The sequence below is a fragment of the Vulpes vulpes genome, chromosome 12 (assembly GCF_048418805.1).
Source record: "Vulpes vulpes isolate BD-2025 chromosome 12, VulVul3, whole genome shotgun sequence".
Lineage (NCBI taxonomy): Eukaryota > Metazoa > Chordata > Mammalia > Carnivora > Canidae > Vulpes > Vulpes vulpes.
Window position 1 is genome coordinate 73,049,401 of NC_132791.1, and position 10,454 is coordinate 73,059,854.

Genomic DNA, 10,454 nt, shown 5'->3' on the forward strand with positions numbered 1-10,454 from the left:
GGCAAACACCAAATCCCTGGCTCCGTAAGGGCCCTTCGACCTGACCCCGACATGAGCAGTTCCCTCATTAATTAATTAATTTAGAACCTTGACACCGGTCCATTTTCCATTTACGTGAACATCATGATTTTATCTTTCTGAAGATTTCATTTTGGCAACTGCCTCCATGAAGGTCTTCTATATTCTAGGTTACATTAACCCCTGAATACTTCACAGTTTCATTGCAATTATAAATGGAATATAACTTTTCTGGAGTTTTCTGATTGGTTATTGCTGGCATAGAGAAATGTCTTCTTCATTCTGAATGTTAATGGTATATCTAGCAACCCTGCGAAACTCTTGTTGGTTTTAGTAGCTTCTCTGGATCCTGTCAGTTCCTTCAGGCAGGTAATCATACCAGCAGTTAGTGAACAGTTAGATGCTATACATTACTAATTTTTTAAAAGATTTTATTTATTTATTTGAGAGTGACAGAGGGCACACAAGTGGGCGTAGGGAGGGGCAGAGGGAGAAGCAGACTCTCCCCTGAGCAGGGAGCGCAAGTCAGGGCTGGATCCCAAAAACCCAGGATCGTGACCTGAGCTGAAGGCCGATGCTTAACCAACTGAGCCACCCAGGTGCCCCTACACGACGTAGATAAAACAGATAAATTCCTAGAAAATTATTAAATGCCAAAACCAGACCTAAATTTGCACATACCTCTATCGAGTTCAATCCTAATTTTAGCTTCTGGCTCTTAACAAACATGCATATTTATGGTGTGATTGCACACAAATGCCCTTTTCCTATGAGGGAAACATCATGCCCATTATACTCTGAAGAAAATAAGTATATACAGGATAAATGCATTGTGAAAAGTCAAAGCCCTAGTTGTAGTGGATCCTTGTCAATACCTTGCTCTTGTGCTTTGAAATCAGGTGTAATTTCTGCAGCAGATACTCTTATGTGTCCCTCTACTCTCCGGGTCATTTTACTACCTGGGAAGTTCACCGAAAAATAGGGTTGATCGCAAAAGCAGTTCTAAGAATTCAGTTTAGAGCTATACAGTTCTACCTCAAGAAGCAGGAAAATTCTCGAGTAGACAACCAAAGTTTACACATAAAGGAGCTAGAAATGGAACAGCAAATGAAGCCTAAAGCCAGCAGAAAGAAGAAAATAGGATATAGTAGAGCAAATTAAATGAAATAGAAATTACAAAACCAATAGAAATTACAAAACCAAGAAATTACAGAAAGAAGAAAATAGGATATAGTAGAGCAAATTAAATGAAATAGAAATTACAAAACAGATCATTGAAACCTGGAGGTAGTGCTATAAAAGGTCCACAAAATTGATAACCCCTTAGCCATACTCATCAAAGAACAGACAAATAAAAAAGGCAGGAGGGGAAATCACACAAAAAATATGAGAAATGAAAGAGAAGGAACAGCAAATGACACCACAGGAATATAGAGGATTGTAAGAGAATATTATGAAAAATTAGATTCCAATAAATTGGATAAAGTTCTAGAAACATGTAACTTTTCAAAACTGAACCAGGAATAGAAAACTTGAAGAGATAAATTACCAGCACGGAAATAAAAAATCAGTAACCAAAAATCTCCCAACAAACTGAAGTCTAGGAACAGACAGCTTCATAGGTGAATTTGAGCAAACATTGAAAGGACAGTTAGTTAGTACTTGTTTTTCTCAAATGATTTAAAAAAATTAGAAAGGAAAATTTCCAAACTCATTCTATGAAGCCAGCATTATCCTGTTACCAAAACAAGACAAAGGTGTTATAAAACAAGAGAACTATAGGCCAATATCTCTGATGTAATGCATCTCATCAATAAGGGAAAGGAGGATGTGATCATGTCAGTAGATGCAGAAAACACATTTTATAAGAGTTATTTGTGATTTTAAAAAAACTTCAACAAAGTAGACTTGGTGGAAACAAACGTCGACATAATAAAGGCCATCTATGAAAAATACACAGCAAACATCATATTCAATTGTAAAAATGTGGGAGCATTTCCACTAAGGTTAGGAACAAGATAACACTGTCTATTCTCACCACTTTTATTCATACAGTAGTAAAAGTACTAGCCACAGAAGACAAAAAAATGAAATAATAGCATCCATATTGGTAAGGAGGAAGCAAAGCTCATAGTATGTACTGATGACCTGATAGTATATATAGAAAACACTAAAGACTCCGCCGAAAAACTACTAGAAATGATCCTTGAATTCAGTAAATTTACAGGACACAAAAACAATGTATCCATTTTTGGATAACCAAAATGGATACACTTGGATATATGACTATCCAATGATATCCATTGAATTTCCATAAACTAATAATAAACCAGCAGAGAGAGAAATAATAAACACAAACCCACTTAAAATTGCATGATATATCATAAAATACCTAGGAATTTTAATATCATAAAATACCTAGGAATACATTTCATGATGTCCTAACTGCTAGAGTTAATGACGTGGAAGAAAGAGCGAATGACATAGAAGACAAGTTGATGGTAGGAAGGAAGCTGAGGAAAAAAGAGAAAAACAAGAGACCATGAGGAAAGGCTAAGGGAAATAAACTATAGCCTGAGAAGGAAGAATCTACATCTAAAGGGGGTTCCAGAAGAGGCCAAGAGGGAGAAAGGACCATAAAGTATATTTGATGAAATCGTAGCTGGGAACTTCCCCAATTTGGGGAGGGAAAAAGACATTCGGATCCAGCACATAGAGAGGTTCCCCCCACCCCAAATCAATAAAAACCATTCAACCCCCTCGACATTTAATAGTGAAACTTGCAAATTCCAAAGATAAAAATCCTTAAAACAGCTTGAGACAAGACATTCTTAACTTATATGGGGAGAAATATCAGATTAACAGCAGATCTCTCCACAGAGACCCAGCAGGCCAGAAAGGGCTGGCAAGATATATTCAGGGTCCTAAATGAGAAGAACATGCAGCCAAGAATATTTTATCGGGCAAGGCTCTCATTCAGAATGGAAGGAGAGATAAAGAGCTTCCAAGACAGGCAGGAACTGAAAGAATACATGACCTCCAAACCAGCTCTGCAAGAAATTTTAAGAGAGACTCTGTAAAAGAAAGAGGATGCCCCAAAAAATAATCCAGAAAACCAGGGACTATTATAGGTATTACGATGACACTAAATTCATATCTTTCAATAGTTATTCTGAACGTGAATAGGCTAAAGGATCCATTTCAAAAGGCGCAGGGTTTCAGACTGGATTAAAAAAGCAAGACCCATGTATTTGGTGTCTACAAGAGACTCATTTTAGACCTAAGGACACCTCCAGCCTGAAAATAATGGGGTGGAGAACTATTTACCATTCAAATAGTCCTCAAAAGAAAACTTGGGTAGCAATCCTCATATCAGATAAATTAGAGTTTATCCCAGACTGTAGTAAGAGATGAAGAGGGACACTATATCATACTTAAAGGGTCTATCCAACAAGAAGACCTAACAATCATGAATATTTATTCACTTAATGTGGGAGCTGCCAAGTATATAAATCAATTAATAACCAAAGTTAAGACATACTTAGATAATAATACACTAATAGTAGGAGACTTCAACATGGCACTTTCTGCAAATGACAGATCTTCTAAGCACAACATCACCAAAGAAACAAGGGCTTTAAATGATACACTGGACCAGATGGATCTCACAGATAAAAATACAGAACTTTGCATCCAAACACAACTGAATACTCATTCTTCTCAAGTGCACACGGAACTTTGTTCAGAATAAACGACATAAGGGTCACAAATCAGGTCTCAACCGATACCAGAAGATTAGGATTCTCTCCGTGTATTTTCAGACCACAATGCTTTGAAACTAGAACTCAATCACAAGAAGAAATTTGGAAGAAACTCAAACATGTGGATGTTAAAAAGCATCCTGCTAAAAGATGAGTGGGTCAACCAGGAGATTAGAGAATTAAAAATAGTCATGAAATGAAGATACAACTGTTCAAAATCTTTGGGATACAGCAAAAGCAGTCCTAAGAGGGAAATACATCGCAATACAAGCCTCCCTCAAAAAATTGGAAAAAACTCAAATACACAAGCTAACCTTGGACCTAAAGGATTGGAGAAATAACAGCAAGTAAAACCTACACCAGGCAGAAGAAGGGAGATAATAAAGATTCAAGCAGAAATCAATGAAATAGAGGCCAGAAGTATAGAGATAAACAAAACCAGGTTCTTTGAATTAATAAGATAAACCATTAGCCAGACTTATTAAAAACAAAAGAGAAAACACTCAAATAAATAGAATCATTAAAGAGGAGATCACAACCGTAGCAAGAATATACAAATGATTTTTAAAATATTATGAGCAGCTATACGCCAATATTAGACAATCTAGAGAAATACATGCATTTCTGAAAACCACAAACTACCAAAACTGGAAAAGAAAGAAATAGAAAGCCTGAACAGGCCAATAACCAGGGAGGAAATTGAAGCAGTCATCCAAAACCTCGCAGGACACAAAAGTCCAGGGCCAGATGGCTTTCCAGGGGAATTCTATCAAACGTTTAAAGAAGAAATAATACCTATTCTCCTAAAGCTCTTCTGAAGCATAGAAAGGGACAGAATGCCTCCAAACTCATTTTATGAGGTCGGCATTACCTTGATTCCAAAACCAGACAAAAAATACCACCAAAAAGGGGAATTATACACCAATATCCCTGATGAACACGGATGCAAAATTTCTCACCAAACTACCAGCCAGTAGGATCCAACCGTACTTTAAAAGGATTATTCACCACGACCAAGTGGGATTTGTCCCCAGGATGCAAGGCTGGTTCAACACTGGTAAAACAATCACTGTGATAGATCACATCAACAAGAGAAAAAAACAAGAATCATGTGATCCTCTCAATAGATGCAGAGAAAGCACTTGACAAAATGTGGCATCCATTCCTGATTAAAACTCCTCAGAGTGTAGGGATAGAGGGAACATTCCTCAGTATCTTGAAGGCCATTTATGAAAAGCCAACAGGAAATATCATTCTCAATGGGGAAACACTGGGAGCCTTTCCCCTACGATCAGGAACACAACAGGGATGTCCACTCTCACCACTGCTATTCAATATAGTACTAGAAGTCCTAGCCTCAGCAGTCGGACAACAAAAAGAAATAAAAGGCATTCTAATTAGCCAAGATTCAAACACTCCCTCTTTGCAGATGACATCATACTATATACAGAAAACCCAAAAGACTCTAGCCCAAGATTGCTAGAACTCATACAGTAATCCAGCAATGTGGCAGGATACAAAATCAATGAACAAAAAACAGTGGCATTTCTATACACTAACAATGAGACTGAAGAAAGACAAATTAAGGAATCAATCCCATCTACAATTGCACCCATAACCTAGGAATGAACCTAACCAAAGAGGTAAAGGATCTATACCCTAAAAACTACAGAACACTTCTGAAAGAATTTGAGGAAGACACAATGAGATGGAAAAACACTCCATGCTCTTGAATTGGAAGAATAAATATTGTGAAAATGTCTATGCTACCCAGGGCATTTTATGTGTTCTAATCCCTATCAAAATACCATGGACTTTCTTCACAGAGTTGGAACAAATAGTATTAAGATTTGGATGGCATCAGAAAAGACCCGGAGTAGCCAGGGGATTATTGAAAAGAAAACCAATGCCGGGGGCATCTCAATGCCGGAAATCAATCTGTACTACAAAGCTGAGATCATCAAGACAATGTGGTACTGGCACAAAAACAGACACATAGATCAATGGAACAGAATAGAGAACCCAGAAATGGCCCCTCAACTCTACGGTCAATGAATACTCAACAAGCAGGAAAGACTATCTACTGGATAAAGGACAATCTCTTCAATAAATGGTGTTGGGAAAATTGGACATCCACATGCAGAAGAATGAAACTGTACCATTCTCTTACTCCAGACACAAAGACAAACTCAAAATGGATGAAAGATCTAAATGTGAGACAAGAATCTATCAAAATCCTAGCGGAGAACACAGGCTACACCCTTTTTGAACCTGGCCACAGTAAGTTCTTGTAAGATACATCTATGAATGCAAAGGAAACAAAAGCAAAAATGAACTCTTGGGACTTCATCAAGATAAAAAGCTTCTGCACAGCAAAAGAAACAGTCAACAAAACTAAAAGACAACCTACAGAATGGGAGAAGATATTTGCAAATGACGTATCAGATAAAGGGCTAGTATCCAAAATCTATAAAGAAGTTATGAAACTCAACAGCAAAGAAAGAATCCAATCATGAGATGGACAAAACACATGAACATAAATTTCACCAAAGAAGACATACACATGGCCAGCAAGCACATGCAAAACTGCTCCACATCACTTGCCATCAGGGAAATACAAATCGAAACCACAATGAGATACTGCCTCACACCAGTGAGAATGGGGAAAATTAACAGGACAGGGAACAACAAATGTTGGAGAGGATGTGGAGAAAGGGGAACCCTCTTGCACTGTTGGTGGCAATGTGAACTGGTATGCCACTCTGCAAACAGTGTGGAGGTTCCTCAGGAAGTTTAAAATAGAGCTACCCTACAACCCAGCAATTGCACTACTATTTACCCCAAAGATACAGATGTAGTGAAACACTGGGACGTTTGCACTTTAATGTTTATAGCATTAATTTCCACAATAGCCAAACCGTGGAAGGAGCCATGATGTTATTCAATGGATGAATGGATAAAGAAGATCTATATATACAATGGACTATTACTCTGCCATCAGAAAGGACAAATACCCACCATTTGCTTCAACGTGGATGGAACTGAAGGGTATTATACTGAGTGAAGTAAGTCAATTGGAGAATGACGATCATCATATGGTTTCATTCATATGGGAATATAAGAAATAGTGAAAGGGATAATAATTAAAGGAGGGAAACCGAGTGGGAAAAATTAGAGAGGGTGACAAATGATTAGAGACTGCCAACTCTGAGAAATGAACAAGGGGTTGTGGATGGGAGGCTGGAGGGGAAAGGGGTAGCCTGGTGACAGGCACTGAGGAGGGCACTTGATGGGATGAGAACTGGGTGTTATACAATATGTTGGCAAATCGATCTTCCATTAAAAAAAAATCAACAGAATTGAAAGCCCAGAAATAAACCCACACATGTATGGTCAAATAATGCATAACGAGTGAGACAAGAATATGCAAAGAGAAAAGAGTCTTTTAAACAAATGGTCTTAGGAAAACTGGTAGCTGCATAGAATGAAACTGGACCAATTTTAATAGCATACCCCAAAATAAACTTAAAGTGTATTAAAAAGATCTAAATGTGAGACCTGAAACCATAAAACACCTAGAAACATATGTAGTAATCTCTTGGACATATTCATAAACATGTTCCCTCAGCCACATGTTTATGAATATGTCTCTCCAGGCAAGGGAAACTAAAGTAAAAGCAAACTTTCAGGCCTGCACCAAAATAAAAAGCTTTTGCACACTGAAGGAAACCGTAAACTAAAGAATAAAACAACTGAGCTAATGGGAGAAGATATTTGCAAACGATATATTTAATAAGGGGTTAATATAGAAAATGTATAAAGAAATTATATAACTCAACACCAAAAAACAAACAGGAAAAATCTGATTGAAAAGGTGGGCAGAGGGGGCACCTGATGTGGCTCAGTGGTTGAGCATCTGCCTTTGGCTCAGGTCATGAACCCGGGTCCTGGGATCGAGTCCCACATTGGGCTCCCCACAGAGAGCCTGCTTCTTCCTCTTCCTATGTCTCTGCCTCTCTCTGTGTCTCTCATGAATAAATAAATAAAATCTTTAAAAAAAAAAAGAAAAGAAAAATGGGCAGGGGACCTCAATACACATAAAAAAAAATGAACGAAAGCGCATAGAAGACCAATAGATATGAAAATATGTTAAACCTCACTAATCACGGGAGAAATGCATATAAGAAACCACAATGAGATATCATCTCACATCAGTCGGAAAGGCTAGCATCAAAAAGATAAAAAACAAGTGTTGGTAAGGATATGGAACTAAGGGAACTACCATGCACTGTTGCAGGAATATACATTTTTAAAAAATATTTTATTTATTTATTTATGAGAGAGAGAGAAAGAGAGAGAGAGAGAGAGAGAGAGGCAGAGACATAGGCAAAGGGAGAAGCAGGTTCCATGCAGGGAGCCTGATGTGGGACTCGATCCCAGGACTCTTGGATCACAACCCGGGCCAAAGGCAGGCGCTAAACTGCTGAGCCACCCAGGGAATCTCAGGAATATAAATTGATACAACCATTATGGAAAACTTTATGGAGTTTGCTCAAAAGATTAAAAATAGAAATATTATATAATCTAGTAATTCCACTATGGTATTATCTAAAAAAGACCGAAAACACTAATTCAAAAAGATATCTTCAAAAAAAAAAAGATATCTTCACTTCTATGTTTATTGCAGCATTATTTACAATAATGAAAATCCAAGCTTGCATTGATAGATGAAAAGATAGTGGATGTATATATACATGTATGGACATATATACATATATATGTATATATACACATATGGAATATTATCCATAAAAAGGTAGCTTGCCATTTGTGACAATATGCATGGAAATAGAAGGTATTTTACAAAGTAAAATAAATCAGAAAGAGAAAAACGAATATGTAATTTTAATTATATGTGAAATCTGAACAAACAAAACAACAAAACTGACTTACATACAGAGAATAAACTGTTAGTTGCAGGGGGGAGGTGGGTAAGGGAAAAGGTAAAATAAAGGAGATTAAGAGGCACAAACTTTCAGTTATAAAGTGTAGAAGTCAGAGAGATGAATACTACAATGTAGGGAACATAGTCACTACTATTCTAACGATGTCGTATGGTGACAGATGGTGACTGCACTTACTGTGGAGAGCTTTGAGTAATGTATGGAGTTGTTGAATCAATGTGTTTTACAGCTAAAACTAAGATAATGTTTTATGTTCATTGTTCTTCAGTCAAAAACAGGTGCGTGTGAGGAGGTAACCTCTATGCTGGAGGAAGGAGTTGCTATTTGCAGGGAAACACCAGTGTTTACTGGGTTGATGGCAGGTCTGTTTTCTTTTTCTTTGTTAAAAAGACAGTTCTGTTTTTTTTGTTTTTGTTTTTTGCTTTTAGATTTTATTTATTTATTTGAGAGAGAGCACTAGAGAGAAAGAGAGCAAGCACAAGTGGGGGGCAGAGGGAGACGGAGAAGCAGACTCCCTGGTGAGCAGGGAAGCCAATGTTGGGCTCCATCCTGGACCCTGAGATCATGACCAAAGGCAGATGCTTAACCAACTGAGCCACCCAGGTGCCCCAAAGTGACAGCTTTTTTGAACTATAGTTCACATAGATCTTATTTCTTCAAATACTTCTCAGTAAAACAGATGTTTGTTTAAAAAGAGATTAATAAAAATGTTTTTAACAGGAGGAGCTTTGTGTGTGCTCATGTAGAACAGTTACCAAATAGCAAAAGAAAAACCCAGGGTATAGGACATTGTATAGGAATGCTGCCATTTTTGTAAAAAGGAGAAAATAGATGTGCATATTTGTTCAGGTTCAAAAATGGACCTTTAAGGATGACACAGTCCCTCTGGTACAGGCACTCGAGTGCCCATTGTGTGTGGAGGGACATATTATTGTATACATCTTATACCTCTTGAATTGTAGAGTATATAGTGGATTTCTATTCAAAAAATAAGTGAAAAAAAAAAAGCCAGAATATGGCTGCCAATGACACAGGTCTATTCTGTATTGTTTCCAACCCAACTAGGTATATCTATCTATTAATTCCTGTACTAGTCACCCAGAGTTAGCAAAGATTCGCTGGGTTTAAGGTTCCAGTACTTGAGAAGACTACTGTCCCTTCAGATACCAACTGCACTTGGGATTCCCAGGTCACTGGGACCTCCAATTGACTGTCTACGAATTTGAGGGTTCCTATAACTCCTTAAGGCTTGATAATGGTTTTAGAATGATTCACAGAAGTCAGAAAAGGTTTTTTATATACTACTACAGTTTTATTAAAAAGGATACATGATGGGTGAGATGTGAGAGAGAGTACACAGCTTCCATGCCTCTCCCTAGGGAATCAGGGCACATCAGCCTCCCAGAACATCAATGCAAACATCAACCAAGAAGACCACTTGAGCATTGGTATCCAAGATTTTGATTGAGGTTGAGGTTTCATTACATAGACAGGACTGGTCAAATCTTTGGCTACTTAATTGATCTCAATCTCCACCTGCCTTCTCCCGAGAGAGGTCCAGCTGACCCGAAGCCCCCATCCTCTATAACATGGTTGGTCTTTCTGGCCAGCCACTGACCTGAAGCTGCTACCTAGGATCCCACCTGGAATTACTTCATTAGCATAATAAAGTCAACTCCTTTCACTCAGGAAATTCCCAGGGTTTCTGAAG